Source organism: Bombus terrestris, chromosome 11 (assembly GCF_910591885.1).
Source record: "Bombus terrestris chromosome 11, iyBomTerr1.2, whole genome shotgun sequence".
NCBI classification, from domain to species: Eukaryota; Metazoa; Arthropoda; class Insecta; order Hymenoptera; family Apidae; genus Bombus; species Bombus terrestris.
The window spans coordinates 12,464,162-12,484,305 of record NC_063279.1 but is presented as its reverse complement, the minus strand read 5'-3'; the positions used below and the strand labels follow the sequence as shown (position 1 = coordinate 12,484,305).

Below are 20,144 nucleotides of genomic sequence, written 5' to 3'. Positions count from 1 at the left end.
CTTGTGTAAAAGGTCTAGGAGACCCGTAAGGGCTATAAAATCACCAAGCTAACTGTGAGTTACCATCAACGATCCGTCTAAAACGTTTATGAACGTAATTAAGACGCCAGACGATGCTCGCGTCACGCCTGGCAATTTAATCTAGTTATTTTTATCTTTTTCTTCTTTAATCACGTTTCTTTCGTTCTGTTAAATATGTCTCTGGAAAATAACCAACTGTTCCACCACATCTTACGTGATCGAATATATTTCCAACTCGCAACAAACAATTTTAATTATTCCGATTACTTTTGTGCACTGTGTAGAGTTATAATTCTAATATTTCATAACAAAGTTCAAAGACTTTGAAATTCCAAGATCCTAAAATTCCAAAGCTGGAAATTTATACAACTCTAAGATTTCAAGATTTAAAAATTCTAAAGTTTTAAAATTCCCGAATCCCAAAATTCTAAAATTCTAACAATTTTTAGATATATTTGGTATGTGTATCATTTTTTAAATAACACGTGAGAAATGCGAGATAAAAGACCAAAAGATAGAATTTAGTCCTGTAGGGTATTTTAATAAAAATAAGAAATTGAATTTTTCACTTTAGAAATATAGAAATTTACAGCAGGAGTATGAAATATAGAAAAGAAGATACGCAGAATATTTTCAGTAAAAATAGAAATAGGGAAAGGTCAAACGAACTTTGCAAATGGCACAGTACCACGCAAACGTCGATAAAATCTCAATCCTGCACCGCGTATGATGAATGATCGATAGAAACAAGACCAGTCGTGTATTGAAACAAAAGATCAATTTCCCTTTTCATGGAATTTTGATCCAATCAGGTACATGTATACTTCATGTACCAACATACTGTATTTCATACATTGAATATAGCGTATACATCAAATATTTAACATTATCAAATATTAACATATTTCCATATTAGAATTAAATTACAATATTCAGTAGTGTGATATCTTCGTACATACGTTATAACATTCTCTAAATACATCTTTAAAAAAATAAGAATTACCAAATGATCGATTACACGAAACAGAGTATGTATTACGTGTTGGTCAGGGTTGACGATCCAGATGTCTCGAGGTTCCGATGCACTTATTCAGGTCTCTAAACTCTTCCCAACGAGCTGGGAAGACCCCCCGGTCTCTAGAACCGGTCCCGAGTCGTCCTACCTGTACCGATTTACCGATATCAACCTGTGCGTAAATACATAATGCATCGTATGGGCATGTGGCCGAACTCGACCTGCCTCTAACCTCTTCGGCACGCTTTGGGAACTCTCGTGGGAATGAACTAACTGACCGACTGAATCCAGTCATTCGAGTATGGACTTTCTTGGAATGTATGACGAGATTCCTTTGTTCAAACCCCTCTTTTTTCCTTTTCTTCGTTTCTACCTTGTACTATTCTTTTTTCTTTTTTCGTTTCTTTTCCTTTTCTTGTTCAGCCTTGTAGTAGACATCGCAGATGTTTACTGCATGAGTGTTGATTATTTTCTGAAACGTCCTTACATAGAGGACACACGTGTTCTCTTTTTGTAAATAATTTTGTATGATACCTTGGAATACTAGATTTAAATGCTTTACCAAAACCTTAAGACACTTTTAATTGAAGCTTTATTTAATAACGTAGATTGTCTAACAAAAATCTAACGAACCTTAAATCATTTGGTATTTTACTGTATAAAGCATGTACGATGCGAATGAATCGACAGATTTCTTAATAAAACAACTAGAAACTAAAAGCAGTGAAAATTATTGAATTTGATAGAAATTGTGTTTCATGTATAGATTTCATAAACATAAATTCGGTTGAAGAAAACTAGAGCGAAAAATTAAACTTTCTGGAATTTTTAAGCGTCCATGTAATACCTTAGGTTGTTATAAATTATTTCTTTTTGGAAATTGTGTCTGAAATCTTGCCAACATTGCAGTGGGCTTGGTGGACAATTTAAGGACGCGATAGCGAGACGTGCTTTCTGTTTACCCTTTATTCAAACGCGTGCTCTCATTCTGACGCTACACGTATATACTCGCTGGCAAAACTTCAAAACTATCTTCCAAAACGATACGCCTTGCATCCGGAAGCCTAAAACGGCTTTAACTGCAGACGTTATCTCTTCTCGAAGAACAACAAGAGAATTAACATGTGATGACAATTTATGACTCTGTCGATAAATCATAAAATCAGCAAGCAACAATCCTTAAGCAAATTAAATTATATCATACAGTAATCGATTGAAACAGTTAACCCACTTGCTGCTATTGACGCACACGATGGGTATTATTAATTGAATTGAACATCTTCAGATTGTTTGACCTTTCCCTATTTCCATCTTTACTGAAAATTAAAATTAAAATTAAACATTTTTAATTTAGAAATTCCAATATTTCACGTGTTCTTTTTAATTCTTGAAATTTTTGTATTTGTTTTAACTGTGTATATTTTTTATTTTGATAGAAACAAATCTATATTATCCTTCGATCTTTATTTTTCGACTACGTAGTAAAAGGAGTAATAACAACGATCGTACTTTTATAATACTTAGAAAATAATGTGCTTTTACTTCAGAAAAGTATCTTTAAGTATAGTCAAGTGTATGGTATCGAACGCGTAACTGTATTTAATCAAATATATTACTCAAAGTATGATCTTATCGACGGACATAATATTCTTCAGAAACATTATTATGCAAACACATAGGCTAACCATAGTGATTCATACATTTTATCGCGTGCGACGTATAACACGTAATTTCCATTGACAGTGCTCGTTAATTTTTTCAAGAGAATCTTTTCAATAGAATAATCCATTCATTCGATTCCGTTCACGAATCAATTTTTGTGTTTTACGAATGCTTTGTCTCTTATTCAATCTTTTTATCAGACGTAACCTTTCATTCGATGTTATTTTTTTAAATAAATTTATCCTACCCTAATCCAGTCCTATCAACATTGCAAGAGAATATTTAAATTAAAATTCAACTGGTTCTACTTCCTATCTGATCTCCAATTTTCTCTTTATTAACTAAGTATGTATATGACATCTTTTCTTATTAATTAGGAAAATTTTTATCTAAATATGTTTATCAAATTCTTTCGCCTTATGTGAGAAACTTTTTTAATGCAAGAATTGTGACTTGAAGACGTATGTACGCATTCATAGGGAGAAGTTTTTATTTCGCCGCATTCATTTTCTAGATAGATACGAATGTTAGATTCGTTGTACGTTTCCCATGAAACGACTTGGAGCAACTTCCTGTTGAAAAGAGAGAAGCAGATGTGGCCTTCATAAAGCCCTTTTATTGTGTTCCTCAATTCTATTTAACATAAGAATCGCCTCGAATGCTTTATACTGAATACTCTGTTATGGATTTGCTCAATCTGAAAATTATTATACATTTTATTACAACATATGTTTTATCGTCAGAAAGATAGAAATAGGAAAATTCTGATACTCCATTTATTTAAAAAAAAGGCAGAATTATTGCTGAACTTTTTTGAATTTTCCCTGAATATCTACAGATTTTCAATTAATGTTATAGAACTGATTACTATAAAATACTATAGAACTATAAAAAATCTTATAAAAATTCATTCATTGCTAATTTTATGGATTATAGTAATTACTAGATAGTAATTCCGTTATTAGAGTTTCTTAACGACGAAAGAATGCAATCTCTACGAGAGGTATCGCTTTCACCTGTACGTATAATCTCTGTCACTTCCGGAATTGTGTGCATTCTTGTCGTAAGTGGTGCGTTTACGTGCAGAATTAAATTTCAGTTATCATTCTTAGCTTCAAGAACGATGCTATCTAACGTTATTAAACTAGATCATGAATAACGGTGCGAACACGTTGCAATAAGGTGATCGTGTCCCTATAACGTTGCATCTTATGCAACTCGTTTGGATTTCAAAATGCTCTTCCTAACGGTTTCATAGCGATTGTCCTTAATATTATATATCGTGTCGTATAAAACATATACTTTAATTTTTAAAGGAGATACTCCGTGCATTTATTGTTTACTTGTAATACTAAAAATTAGACTTATCATTAAGTGATAAATATTTTGATATTATATCTTTTTTTTATACGAATTAATTAGATTTAGAGAAATGTGATCGTCACAAACTGTAAATGTAACAAATGCATGAAAAGGGAGAATAGATTTATGCTTATAAAAATAATAGATTTTTGTTTATAAAGTAAAAATAGAATTGCTTTTTAGCTTGTACATTGCCAAGTATTTCCTCCTGTCAGGAAGGTAGCTAAACTACTGTTTTATTGAATCGTCAACGCCTACTTGCTTAAAGCTGTCGATATTGCGTACGTCAGAAGTCATGTTAATAAAGGACTTTTATTTTAAGAGAACACGAAATAACTAATGGAAATTATTGAACGAACAACTCCTTATTCCCTTCATTTTACAAATGTTACACTATCAATATTGTCAATACTGTCATTTATGTACTTTCGCTACGTTATTTTCAAATATTCCTTTATTTACCGATCAATGTACATTTTGAGAATTATTGAATATATAGTTGTATTTAATATATAGTTGTATTTAAATCTTCTTGGATTTCTATGTTTTTATTTCTATTTTAACGAACAAAAAGACTTTAAGAAAATTTGTTAAGAATAAAGAGTCACATGATTGGATTTAAAATCGTCCAAAGAACACAGCAAGGTTAAAAAAATCTCGCATTCTCTCGTGTAAAAGCGTATCCCTTAAAAACTAAACTTACACTTACACGCAAGATCTATTTTAATTTCAGAGTTCTAAACCCACAGTAACGTGAGTTTATGCACTGGGCGAAAACGTTTCCCTCGGCACTCGCACGGCCCTTTCACAGTCAGAAAAATCATCTTCTTTTTTCTCGTCACCCCATCGTTAAATCCAGCGTTTTCGTGTCACTGTAAAAAAAGAAAAAGCCTTCGACTGACTATCTTTGAACATCTCTATGTATAATACGCGACAAAACCGACGCTACGCGACGCGATAGTATTTATAGAGATTGAAACAATGTACGTCCACGTTATTAATAGCATCGAGTTTCTTCCTTTATCCTGTTAATTGTTCGCAAAGAAAAAAAGAAACATAATTTACGGCTATTTTGCATCGTTTTCAATGCATGTAATTGCGAATCATCCCGTCCGAGTACTTTTGACGGGAATTTAAGATACAAAATTAGTCAAAACTAAAATTACATATATTTTGATCGTCAAAAGAGGAGAATATTTTATGGGAAACTAATGGAGTGTAATTTTAAAATAAAATTCTATAATAAAATTAAAATGAATCGACAATCCTAAGACCAATCGGTTGGATCAGGATTCCCCAAACTTTTATGACACGAGACCCACTTTTGAGAACGATAGAATTTGACGACTCACTCGAATATTACGCGAAATGTAGGTAATTGTGAAGATTTGATTGATCAGCAATTTAAAATTGATTTGATATTACGAGCGGAGAAACACTACCTTCATATTTTAATATTTAGCGCAACCCACCCAAAATCATCTTCGCCAGTAGCTCACGAATCTATTGGCTAGATCAACTGGTATGTTCGTTTAATTCTTTAATCTACAAGCTCGCTATATTCAACTCAGCAAAGAATACTCGAGGAAGAAAAGAAAGAATAAGAGAAAACTAGGAATGGACGTAACGCCGCGTGCAATATTAACATCAACGTTTATACAGTGCACTGAGACGATGAACGCGCGAGCGCGTAATTTACACTCGTCATTCAGACGGAGTACATCCTCATTAAGCCGATCAGACTGAGTTTGCATGCATTACCTATATGAAGATCGCGGGACGGCTCAGAAGGAGACCGCGCTTGAAATTGGCAAGTGCTCAATCAGGAAGCCACATGGTCAACTTCCGCGAAACATCGAACGCCGAAAAATAAATTATACATACGATGGAATTACCCGCCGTATTTGGAGCGGGAAACATCCCGTTGCCCCGTTCTTTTTCCGCGGCTTTGCTGCGGAACAGTTAGATCATAGTTTCTGTTCCATTTGGCGGAACCGAAGTACCATTGTTCAGATATTGTGGATGCCATTTTAATAGTAGAAACACACAGATTTATGAAAATATTCGAACACTTCTACCTAGTGACTATATATTTTGTGTCTTATATGAAATAACTTGGAATTTCATTATATAGCATTATAATGATGTCTATCATGATTGTATTGGTCAAGTTTAAAACGAATCCAAAAATATATATACAAATCACGAGATATATAGTATAAGTATGTATATTATTGTATCTTGCATCTAGAGCTGTTGCACAAACGATTTTCACACTCGTACCTTCACCCTGTGAACCTGTAGTAAAGCTACAAAGTGTCTCATAACAACCATTTCTTTTATGAGATTTACTTAGAGTCGGGGAGGAGTTGTTCTTGTCGTAGAGAAAACGAAGCCTGGTGTGTAGTTCCGTGGTTCGGTCTTTCTTTTTAAAGAGCATTTCAGAACTACAGGTTTCTCTACTTGTGTCGGGGATGTATTTGACATCCAACTACATACCTCTTAGAATGCTGAAATTTGTAAGTTTCATTTTGATATTTATAGTAAGAATGAGGAATTACTAGCTTATTACATAGAACTTAATATAAACACTTCGACTATTATCCACTATTACGATACGTCATAATCCATGTTATGTACTCTCAGGCACAAACGAGTCAATAAATCAGTGCAATATATAATTTAAATAAATTAATTCTTATGTCTTTTCAAAGATGAAGCGCATATCTTGCAAGATGATCAAATTGTATAGCGCGTAAACGTGTCTTCGTGCAATAAAAATCTACGAACCCAAGTTCCTTTCGCGAATGACGATCATTACTGGAGCTTCACACGATGTCGTAAAATGTCCAACACACAGAGTTCGGGCTCTTCTTCTTCTTCTTCGTCTATGAGAGTTCGTTAACCGTGGACATAGTACGAATCCGTGTATGTAAAGTGCAGAGGTACATAAGCGGTTCTCCTACCATGTGCAATATAATCATCGTCAGATTTATAACAGGATTGAACACAAATAGGGCCTCTCGAACCATCAAGCTACGGCAGTCGAGGAAGCCAACCCCCTTTGTACGCTCTATTGGTAACTTAATCAATAGAGGCAAGAAACGTAGTACGCTTTTTTCTTATACGACGACCCCACTTACAAATTAAAAAGGTGCCAATTGCTAGATTACTAAATGACAAAAATAAAAAGCGACGGAGTAACAAATTCTTTTCTTCCTTTTTTGGGGGGAATTTTCCTATTAGATTTACTGAATTTTCGATACTGCTATAAGTTATAATTAAAAAAGAAAAAATAGTTTGTTATAGATACTTATAAAGTTACTCGTAAATTAACTAAGTACCAATTACTAGTGGCAAAAATTATATATCGATAGATCCTTAAATTTGTGTATCGGATTTACTAAAATTATTGATCTAATTATAATTATAATTTATTATAATTATATTAATATATATTATGATAGAAATATTATAAGAAAAGTGTACTATTACTAACATTTCAAAACATTTCCACTAATCTTACATTAGAAAACAAGAGAAGTTTCTATACAAACGTATATAATACAAATATACAAATCAGTACGTATATAAAATACGAAAATTTCATAATAATATTTTCCTCCAAAATAGAGAAATACTACGGAATAGGAAAGAGTGTATTATTTCTACTGAACAAAACCGGGGAAACCATTTATCTCAATTTCAACAACACGAGCTATTTCGCTGACGAAGATAATTTCCAAATTCGAAGAAAGCGTGCGCCTTCAGCTTACATAACAGTTAGCGAAATGCAACCGAAGCTTAATCAAACTGGACTAACACGCACGTGCTATGGATGCTATAATGCCGGCAATGTTGGTCAGGTTATCCGAAGCCAACTAAATTCGTTACCATAAGCAGTTAGAAAGCTTGTTTCACTCAAAGGTTATTTTCCGCCTTTTTTTTTTTTTTTTTTAATTCACTTTTACGTTCAAATCTACTCCGTCTTATCTATCGTAATAAATCGTTGCACTGATAATAATTTAAGCCTCATAATATGATCACCTGTGTTGCTCTACGACTCACTATTTTTCTGCCATTTGCGAACATGTAACAAAAAATGTTTTAAGCCGTCAAGGTGTCGAGTATGCTACAAATGACAACAAAAAATGTCCGAAAACACTTTGTTTTCATAGCGAAACCAGGCTCACCTTAGGCACCATAAATAGGACCATACGTTGTATTTTTTCATGAAATTGGATTTTACGACAAATTCCAAAAGCATATTACACGATATTTTTACCAACTCGATATTACGTTTAATACTAGGTAGGTAATGGAAATGATATTTCATTCGTTGATACATTTCAGAATATTACATACATGTCAGAAAGAGAGAATTACTGGCAGCGTGTAGTGTTATACACCCAGACACTTTAATAACAGCAAGTCATTCAAACCTCTGCAAAAGAGCAAAATGTTGTATTATGGAAGGCGATATGCAATTTGAACAATTTGCAAATGTACTGACATTATAAACCTAGTATTGAGTTCATATCATAAAATAAAATGTCATGTAGTATGCTTTTTTAATTTCCCGTTAAGTTTCCTACACTTTCATGAAGAAAAACAACATATGGTCCTATTTATGTTACCCAAGGTGACCTTGGTTTCGTTCTGAAAACAAAGTATTTTCGGGATTCTTTTTATCGTCATTTGCAGTACACTCGACGCTATTAAAGTACTGTTCAAAACACTTTTTATTACATGACGGCAAATGACAGAAAAAGTGAGTCGCGTTATACGGAACACTCTTGTGTATGTACATAGATTATTACAGAAAGTTATTTGTTTCATAATAATGATATCAACCATGAAATATCTATGAATATATAAGTTTAAGAAAATTATATTTACATCAGTGTATGTTTAATGAATCTATCAGATAAATTTTCAAGAATCTTGTACTGTTTGATATTTGCCATTAATAACAATCGATGATAGTAGTTGATTTGTGTGATTAGATGGTATTAGGTGGAAATGAGGAAATAAAACTTTTATTAATATAATACAAATTTTAAACAGTCGAAGTACAAAAATTTATTACATAATTCATTTATTTCCTATATACATATTTTTCATATAAACTATTCTTGTAATAAAGATTTATATTTTCCAATGATCTTTGACTACATGGCTGTTAAAGTTTGTTTTTATGCCTTACAATATAAAGCTTCGTGATCAAACGATAGCCAGTATGAATAACAAATATCAGGTCTACATGATTCAACAAAAGTTACGTTTATTTAAACAGTTAATTCAGCTTGCTTTACGTCATATTGTAAAGTACGATATATACTGCTATTAATAGTAATCATTGATCAAAGTTCACTATTCTCTTTTAATTATCTCCTTATGCAAATATAGTCATGTTTTTTAATTTGATAGCCTGTATATTCACTGATCTGTAAAATTAATTGTCAAGTTAAGACATTAAAACACTGTTATTAGTTATCTTAAATATGAAATAAATATACGTATCTATTTTTATCATTTTCAAAAGATCATATATTCAAATTATATCATTCATAATTGCTTGGAAAAAATTAACCATCCTTGACCGATTTGCAATATAGAGGACACATATAACGCCGTGGGGTTAATTAGCGGTATTAGCAAATAAATTTTTACGATGAAGGAGTGGTAGTTATGCAGGTTCTCTTCTGTTCTTAATCGATTAGCGGTTAAAGCGTGCGCCAGACCTTCGGCCATAACAATGTTGGTTGGGACTCATCGATTCGTCATTTTATTGCTTTGGATCAATTGCGCAGATTGAAGAATCGTGTCATTTGAAATTCAACATTCGATTTAATTCAATGAGTTTTACGTTGTAAATTTTTATAGGAAGTTGTTTTCTTCCAGCTTAATCTTGTTGCAATATTTGGATTCCGTTTTTTACCTCATCATAATTTTTTTTGGTTAAGAAATTTCGCAACTATTTGTAGAAGAACGTACTTTATCCTTTTACTAAAAATATTTGCTTCTTCTAAAATTAAGGATTTTGTTTCCTTTTTTCTTTTTATATATATATATATATATATTTGGAACTCAATTTCTTGAAAGCAATCGTCAATAAAAATTGAAAACATTTACAACATATTGAAATTGAAACATACATACAACATATTGATATTGAAAATTGAAAACATATTACATTGAATAGATGAATCTTGATGTGATTATATTTTAGAAGTTTGAAAAATTTTAACTTCAATAAGAATTGTTGATAAAGATGTTGGAATAAAAGACAGTAAATATTGCAGCATGTAAAAAAGAGTTACTCAACCGCTTTAACACTTCCATTAGCATCATAATTATCACTCGTAGTGATAAATGGGTCGAACAGTAGTTTTCAAGTTTCAAATACGTATGATTAACGACATATTTTCAACTTTACTTTTACTGTGAATAACATACACGTATATGAACACAATTCCACCATTATCGGAAACATGTTTTGATATAAAGAATTAAAAGATGGAGAAATAGGAAGTATCTTGAAATCTTCCAAATGTCATCGCCTAAAAAAAGAATTTCTTTCGATCCACCTTATCTTCCCCGGAAAAAAGCACAAAACTTTTATCTCTCCCCGTTTTTTCTCCGCAAGTACGAATATCAATCTACGACAGCCTGATAAGACCACTCACTTTGCTCCATAAATTTTTAAACACCTCGCGTGTGACTCAGTAAGTCCACAATCATTCTTCCGCAAACGCACAGACTTATACAGGTATTCAGCTTTTAATGCTTATTATATGTTTAAGATTCGTGCTGTATACTAATTTTTTTACTAACTACATATTTGTAGAATATCTTTTGTAATTTTTATAATTTGCGTATACATGTCCAAATTTGTTTCAATCTAGTTGACATTCAGATGTTTTCAAAACACTAGAAAATTGTATCTTCCGCATAACCCGCTCTCAAGATATATGAACTTATAAATTGAAGCGAGCAATACAAGGAATTAGCTAAATTGACTGCTCGGAACTGACCGAGTGTTTTAGAAACGTTGAAGAACTACGTATTAGGATTATGATTATGAGAAATTTTCTTTTTGTGCCTCTGCGGTGTACATCGAGCAACGTTAATGCTGGCAACATGTTGAATCTGAACGTTCTATCTCGATAACAGATGGTACAAAAGACACGAATTGGAAACGTGTTTTGGAAACGTCTCAATGTCAGCTAGCAAGAGCACGTAATAAAAATACAGTCTCCCGTTAAAAATTTTTAATATGAGCTTCACAGTATATTTCAAAGTTTGACAAGGGTACAGTATATGTACCCGTTGATTTCATGCAACTTTTGTCTGAAACATTTTTTCATATCATTCGTATTTTTCCTTGTGTTTGAGCGTTCACGGTTAAACATGACTGTGTATATATATATATATATATATATTTATACTGTATATATTTATACTGTATTATACTATATATATATATATATATATATATATATATATATATATTTATACTGTATACCTATTTATCTATCTATATATATACATACGATATATAATTATATATTAAATGCACGCAATATATAATGTTATAATTCTGTGTTATACATACAACGTTAAATCTATGGTAAATATCCAAATATTAGGTTGTCCGAAAAGTTTATTTCGTTTTATAAGAAAATAATAGATGCACAACATTTTCTGTTTTATAGTATTTTATAGAATTATGTGTAATCCATTTTGTTCTATTGGAACAAATGTAACAGGAATATAAAACAAAAGATGTTACGCATCCATTATTTTCTTATAAAACGAAAAAAAACTTCTCCTACCTACCTAATATTTACCAGTATATGTGATTACCTCCAACCTAATATTTTCAGTGAGTCGCTATATATATTTCACGAAACTAATCTCAAAGTCATTAAAAATCTTTTAAAAACATATGAATTTGCTGGTAGCTAGATGTGATTAAATCGTAGAATACAGTATGAGGTGTTAGCTATTATTATCGTTTCGACTAATTGCATGTCCTTTCTGGCGAACATATAATACAACATCGCGTCGTGTGCGTATTGCTTTTTCCACTCTCGTTGAGCTTCGGAGGTAGTCGAGTTCTGGAGAGAGGAACGTCGTCAGTTCAGTCAGTCGAGTCAGTTTACTTTGAACCGTCGCGTCGTACAGTGTGGATTTCCTTCGCGTTCTCTCAGTCGACGCGTTATTTATAAACTTCGCGTCCGATTCATCAGGCTTTCTCAAACCGACCGAAAGTATGCGATGATTTCAGTGGCGCATTTCAGTGGCGCGTTTCAATGATATCGAACCGGTGCCGTAATTCCGTTCTGTTGGTGTAAATTAAGAAAATTGTTCCGTTTCACGAGGATCGTTGCTCAACCATGCCATCCAGGCAAGGTAAAACTCCTCTCTGTTGTATACTTACTACCGTCTTCTTGTGTATGAATGTATGTACATACTTCGCTGCGCGTGCGACGAACTATCGTGACGAATGGAAACGTGCAAGATTTAATTAGCGTGTCGTTTATGGGGATATAGGGTGTTTCAAGCATAGAATTAATTATTTTAACAGTGTTTTTATACTTGATAAAGTGAATATTTGAAAGTTGTATACTTACTATCGTCTTCTTGATGAATGGAAACGTACAAGATTTAATTGGAAAATTCTTTGCGGGTATAAATATATATAGGGTGATCTAAAAAATCAGTCCCCCGATTTTTCAGATACTTCCGATCGTCGGACAAATGAATGTTTTGAACAAAACTTAATCAACTTTCAATCGACTGCAAATTGCAGCATGAAGAACTTTTTAATATTGCAACTTTATAGTCGATTGAAAGTTGATTAACTTTTGTTCAAAACATTCTTTGTCTATCGATTGGAAGTGTTTGAAACATCGGGGGAGGCGGAGGGACTGATTTTTAGACCATCCTGTGCATAGAGAAGAGACCAAATATAGAATTAGTTAGTCTGAGGATGTATTTATACTTGATGAATTGAGTGTTTAAAAGTCGTATACTATCATTTTTTTTATACACTATTGCCCATGCGACTTTCGATTTGTGGATCTAAAAGCACAGCCGAATAACACGAGAAAGCCGACACGACGTGATTTTTTATAGAAAAATAAAATAATAAAGAATAAAAGTTTCTCATTTTTGGTTTAGTTTTCGAGAAAATCGAGTTTTAAAATTCATCAAGCATACTTGCACATAGCTAATTACTATGATATGGATATGAGTAAACAATCAATAGGATGTTATTGTAGAAGCGAAAGTAGGTAAAACATATGAAATACAATTTTTTCGTTTAACGCTTTATTTTTAAGAAAATAGAATCCGAACATGTTTATATTCGACTTATTTTCACAAGTAGAATGACCTCCTGTCTATTATTTAATCCTCTGTAATCCGGAATTAGCCATGTATACTTGATAAATTTTCAAAATCGATTTTCTCATAAACTAACTCGAGAATGAAAAAGTTTTATTCTATATTTCTTTCCTATTTTCCTACAAGGAATCATGTTCTGCACGCTTTTACATGTTATTCGGCCGCATTCTGTATAAGGTATCCCCACATAGAATTAACTACAGCGATGTACATATTTATATTATGGTAAATTTATCGAACGATTCACACGACAGAACAAACACGAACGTAGAAATGCGGAGCATGGCTGTAAAGTGTGCGCACACGGAATGTTCCAAGTATTTACGTATAGGGGAGTGAATCAAGGATACGCTTCGATAACTGAATGCATTGTTATGTGTGCAACATCCTCGCTTATATAGGGTGTTCCAGTAATCCTAATATAATAGGTAAGAGGATGATACTTAGTTAAGAAAAATATGTCAAAAATGTGGAATAAAATTTGTTCATAGGATGTTTCATTTTCGAAAAAGTGGAATTTGAAAATTAATCAAGTATGTGCTTCAGCCCTGGCGATATTTCTTTACATTTGTATTCGTTTCTAAATGAATTAATATGAAATACGCATACCATGCGTTGCTGAAGGATAATGACGCGTATCAATTCTTCGAAAGCTTGATTCTAAATTCCAATATAGTGTGCGGATTATGTTCACGCGAGCGAAAATAAAATAGAAAAAGGGGAAATTACACTGTAAGGATGAGGTAGACGCGTCCAGAGACTGCATTTCCTCTGCGAAGGATACAGTTAATTTCGAATGTAGCCTAGTAGAGGAGCATGGCTAGCGGTTTACCATAATTCAACGAGAAAGAAAAACACAGACTCGGATATGCTCCCGGCTTATTTAAAATGCTACCTCCGTAATGGTTGTCGGTCGGTTAGCTTCGTTTTAGAAAGATATTAATTATAGTGCTAATTATTGTAACCGCGTGCAATGCTTATTTATTATTGTATTTAATCGTGGAAATACGATATTCCATTGGATAATGAAAAAATTGCGATTCCTCTGTGTTTAAGAAAGCACAAAATAAAATTCAAATGTTTATCATTTACAATAAAATCATATATCATACTATTATCTGTACTAATTATAATAGATCACACTAATTATTAAATTATCATGGAATATTTCTAATATGTACTAGCTTATGTGAAATAATTATAAAAAGAAGTTATCGTCAATCAATCATAAAACAAATATTTCATCATACACATTAAACGGTACTGTAAAAGTAGTGCAAAAAACATAAGACAGCTTAATATTCATAGATTTTAACAATTCTTTAGAAATTAATATCTTAAGAACAAAATTAATCTAAAACTAAAGCGAAAAAGTTAAAGATGTAATTCAAGAATAAAAGTCATTAGATTTCATAAATTCTATAATTAAGTTTAACTCAAAATCGTCCTTATTCGAATAATTCCCATTAGTGAAAAGAGAAACGTAGTGTGTAGAAGGTGAAGAGTGGTAAACAGCTAATTATCCAGGTTTTTGAAATACCTCAAAGTTGCTCGAGTGACAAACACACCGCGTATAAGTTGGTAATTTGAGGAAGTTGTAAAGGGACGAGAAGCTTGGCTCGATGAATGCTGCAACACGTTAACCTCCCTGTTTCGTTATTTTCGTATGTTATTACGTGTGCAGACGCGTATTACGGATGCGCTTCGTTACACAGTCGCGCACGCTTGCTCTTCGAATATTCTCCCTTATGCATCTCTTCTTCCTTCTCTCCTCCTTCTCTTTCTTTTTTTTCTTTTTTCTTTTTATTGCGAATGCAAGCATCCTTTTCGCTTTATATTAAAGACGGTTTTGATTTAATCAAGATCTGAGGAGTATGAAAGATCGTTATTTCAAGTAGTACTGAATAATTGTCTAATCAATAGTGCGTGAAATTCATTTGATTAAGTTTTCTATAATTTAACAGTTATAATTTAAGTTTTCTATAATTTAGCATTTTCTATAATATAGCAGCAGAACTATCAAAGCGATCGGAGTGAGCAATTTGTAATTTTTCATAGGTATTTTATTATTAGATTTAAAACATCAGTGTTTAATTTCCTGTAGAAATATTACAGATATAGATTACCAGTTTCTAGCATTTCATAGAGATTTTATAGGTTTATCAATCTCTATTTTTCCATAGAAACAAGATCGCATGTTTCTTTCTGAAATTGTTTGTGAACGATATCGTCCAAGTTCGATTCAGGTCGACATTAGCGTTAATCAAGCTCTCACGATGCCCTAATACTGATTATTAACCTTGGCTTTTCTCGACTACGAGTTAATTCGATCATCGCTCATGGAATAATCGCTCCCCCTGTACTAGGGATCTGACCCTGTGTATAGGCAGGGTGATGTTAATTACCAATATCTACAGTGACTTTAACAAGCAAAACATAAAAACATAGCCTCCAAACGATTCGGCAAATGAATAGAACAGTACCGTGGTTTCAAAAGAATTTTCAAATTTTTCTCCGTTATCACAATTTCGGTTGCAAGCGAAATTGTAAACGTTTCGTGGCTGACTGATTCACGTAAATTTCGTCGGAGCACCGGTTAAAATGAGATCTCAGCGACGAGGCAACTTGACTGCCTGGAGATGAAACATGGCACTGAAATTTGTCGGAATCTTTACGCCCCGAATATTTCAAGTCTTTTCCTGTGTCACTCCACTCGCTATTCTCATCCATTTTCCAAGCTTTTGTTGGAATTTCAGTTACCCGAAATTTACTTACTACGCGATGAAAAGAATTCAGAAAACAAGAAGTGGCTTGACAGCCATAAATTGGTATAATAAGACATCGAGCTTTATGAAAAATACTATAATATTCTCATTTAACTCGATAAATTCATATTTACTACTCCTATTCTGGGTTATGATACTCTTCATACGAAATTCACTCCGCGAGCAAGATTTATTTAGTATTTTGTTGTTATTAGTCAAACAAATTTCAACAAGAACCACGCACGTTATTTCATCGATAAAGTCATAAGCTTTGAAATAATAAATTATTAACGATAAAGGAAAAGGAAGAAGCAATAATTATCTTTACAACAATATCCTTTTTGAAACGCCAATGAACTTTAGACTTCAATTATAGCGATGCAACTGAAATATGTCACTTTTGATGTAAACCAACAAAAGCAAACATAACGATGCTACAACGGTACAAGTGTCTTCGTGTTAGAATTTTAATTAGCCGGAAACTTATTTAATACTTACGATGAAAGGAATTTGGAAAACAGGAAATGGCTTGGAAGAAGAAGGAGAAAAAGAGAGAGGGATAATAATAATCATGGCTTCTCTATTCAGCCCCTTGGCCAGCGACTCGTGATTTGTCATACTACGGTGCTTCGGGTAATTAAAGGATCGACTAATTAGATGATCTTTATCCTTAGTAGTACTGTGTCTTGTTTAAGCTTTTGAGGCCTTTCCAAAGATTACTCGAAAGTAATTCTATGATTGTTTTAGTTGTGTTCAGTTGAACTTCTATAATATGGTTTGCATCAGATAAAGAATGAAATAAAATTTGCTGTAATTACTTTCATTGCAAGTTGCATGAATAAAGCTGAAAAGAATAGACAACGACTGTAAACGAAGACAGAAATTGGCATAGCTACACAAAGTTACATACATCCTTCAATTCAAGAGGCTGTCTTCCCGAACAAAAGAGCTTTTTGTCAAGACTTGTTTTACTATCGATCCAGATTCAAATCCTTTCTTTTCGTTCAGAACCCTCGTTCGCTATCTATACACATAAACCCTGTCCTGTACTATTTTCATTCGACGATTTCTCTCTCACATCTTTTTACAGTGCATTACTTCCTGTTCCTCTCTTCTTGTTCATAGAACCTTTACGATAAATCAATGAAAAGAAATTTCGCAAATCATAGATAGTAAATGGTAATAAATATGGAAAACACGAATTGCGTTCGTTTCATGTGAATTTTTTATTCACGCTACGCGGAACACTGATGAATTATGATTACAATCTTATATTTCTAATGCATATTTTATAACATCTGCGATGTAATGAATATAATTATTTTTTCGAAAGGAACGATAACGATATAATGTATAAAATGTGTTACACGATAAGACGACTACCTTTTTTATTTATTCCCTTACATCCGATTGATGGAAGAAATTTGCATCTATAAGTCTTTTGTATCTTATATGCATTTGCATATTTTAAACTTACACAGCGTGTAATTGTAAGTATGAAATTCCATTGGATAAATAAATAAAATCTAATTATGTATCAGTTAATGAAATCATGATTACTGTATCTCCATGGGTTAATATTAGGAAACTCAGTTATTTCTAATGTAATTAAAAGATTATTTGCTTAAAAAATGACGACATGTCTCATATGAAAATTTGCTAATCTCCAAGATAATACTATGTATTTACATTCTCTTAATTACGATAGCTGATATAAAGCTAGCATCTATATCTACGATATAAATTTATTGATTTATCGCTCCATAGGCAAATTCAGTAAATTTTATATTATACCGTAAGATTATTAAAAATTCGATATCTTTATAGGTATATAAAGTTTTAGTGTATTAAGTATAGATTCTGTGGCCACGACAGAGCAAAGAATCAATTTGATCAAGATTCCTTGTTTACTTTTTTTCTTCTATATAATTCTGTTGCTCGACAAACCTTTGTACGATTTTGAAACGTAATGACGTGACCTACCACAACACAACTCTGAACAATGTATGACGTCATGACCTAAAGGGTTTCTTGTCCAAGGCCAATGGGAGAAGCTTGGCCTAATTGCAACGTTGTATTTTAAATTCTGAAAAGAATGCTTCTAACAAACATTCTGACTTTCGTCCTTGGAATTCTAGGTAGACTCAAGAGAAAAAGAATCATTTTTATATTATATATATCAGGTTGCCCGAAAGTTTCTTTCGTTTTATTAGGAAATAATAGATCCACAACATTATTTGTTTTATATTATTTTTTCGAATTATGTCTGATCCATTTTGTTTTATTGCAACAAGAAGAAGCTTTTGAGACAACCTTAATACGTTATATTATATATATCATATTTTATATTATATCATTTTCATTATATAAAATAGGTATTTTCCCTTTTATTATCGATATGTTAGTCTTTTTTCTTTACATTGAAATTTTTAATATAAATAATTTGAAAATATATTTATAAAGAATGACCTAATTTATAAACGAAAAATGTAGAGTTAATCTTTCTTAAAATTTTTCTGGTATCAGTTTTTTCTTTTGATATTAAAATTAATTTGTAATTATTAATCTTCCAGGAGAGAAAATTATAATGGCTGAAAATCTGGGATATAAATTCTTCTTCGGACGTTTAAAAATCTGGCAATTTACCTAAAAGCTTTCGTATTCAGCCTCTAAAGTAACCCAAAAGTGTAAACAAAACTGGATAATAGTGGAGCATTATATCGTAACGTTTCCTGCACACATATAATTGAAAAATGAGATATTCAAAATTAAGTTTTGCTGTGAATATAATTGGAAAAATATCCTTTTAAATTAAATTTCAATTATGAATTTATAACTTGTCTAAAATTATCGAACGATAATTTTTGCGTTATGCAACGGTTAATAAGATAAATTGACATTAATTCGCTGATTTATCGAAATTCAATACTGGTCTTAACCTACATCTATATTTAGGGAATTACTTTGTGCTCTAGAGTATAAGATAAAATATTGGCTAAATTATTAATTCATCAAGTTGCTAAATTATTAAATTTCGGATTAATGATACAAAATTTTTTCACTCAGAATAATTTATTAAAGATTATTGTAATATACATAATTACATTGTAATATATAAATATATAATTACTAATTATTAAATTACTAAGTTAGTAAATCGTTATGTTAGCTCAATGTCGACGATGAATTATAATAATCTTTTCCATTCCAAAGAGTTTCCTCGATCGCAATTAAATTCTTTATAAAACTTCCGATGTACAATAGACATATTTTACTTTCAATCTCTTTATCAAAGCAAGGAACAAAACGCATTAGCCCATTTATTTCGATCGTGCCGTAAAATTGAGTGTATTATACGGATACCGCACATAAATTCAAGGACGTAATGAAAACCGTAACCAGGTCGATCTCCAGTAACCTCGTGTCGACGACAAATTACTATTTGCAATCTTTCATTGTCAAACGCTCCGATTTCAATAATTAGCAAATTGAAACTTATTAAACCTCTATCATAGTTATCAATCTTCGTTTATTAACATTCATTCCATTTAATAATTCATTATTTATATAGCGCCAGAACCATTTATATATAGGTAACCGTTGATTAAAATAAGGATAGCTGATTACTGAAAGCAAATATGTACCATAAAATCTACAAATTTTATTTTCTATTTACTTTATGTTTCGTATAATATCCACATCTTTCAAAAAATCTTTCGAAAATATTCCTCCAGTTTTATTTCACTTTTTTTCCCTTTAAAAAGTAGATATTTCTTTCCTTAAAAATTGTTTCTTTATTTACCGAAATATTTCTTTCTTTCGATAAAAATTGCCTCATTTCCCTGATACGACTAAAAACTAGGCGATCGATAAGACGATGTCGAACCGAGGGGAAAAATTTCTCG

General features: G+C 32.1%; 1 protein-coding gene and 1 long non-coding RNA gene across 6 annotated transcripts in view; one reads left to right on the top strand and one right to left on the bottom strand.

Annotated features, from left to right (window-relative positions):
- LOC100643584 (protein kinase C and casein kinase substrate in neurons protein 1) overlaps nt 1–20,144 on the top strand; it is a 58,390-nt gene that overhangs the window by 18,733 nt on the left and 19,513 nt on the right. Inside the window, exon 1 of one of the 5 annotated variants that reach the window (XM_012313566.3) lies at nt 12,190–12,478. The exons of the other annotated variants lie outside the window; for them this stretch is intronic. The gene's annotated coding sequence lies outside the window, so the exon portion shown is untranslated. Of the gene's footprint in view, nt 1–12,189; nt 12,479–20,144 lie in introns of those variants that run through there. 5 annotated transcript variants of the gene reach the window in all.
- LOC125385958 lies at nt 3,266–5,619 on the bottom strand. The gene is made up of 3 exons (XR_007225750.1): nt 5,503–5,619; nt 4,770–4,932; nt 3,266–3,395 (listed from the first exon to the last, which is right to left on the bottom strand). It is a non-coding gene; the product is annotated as an uncharacterized LOC125385958 (long non-coding RNA).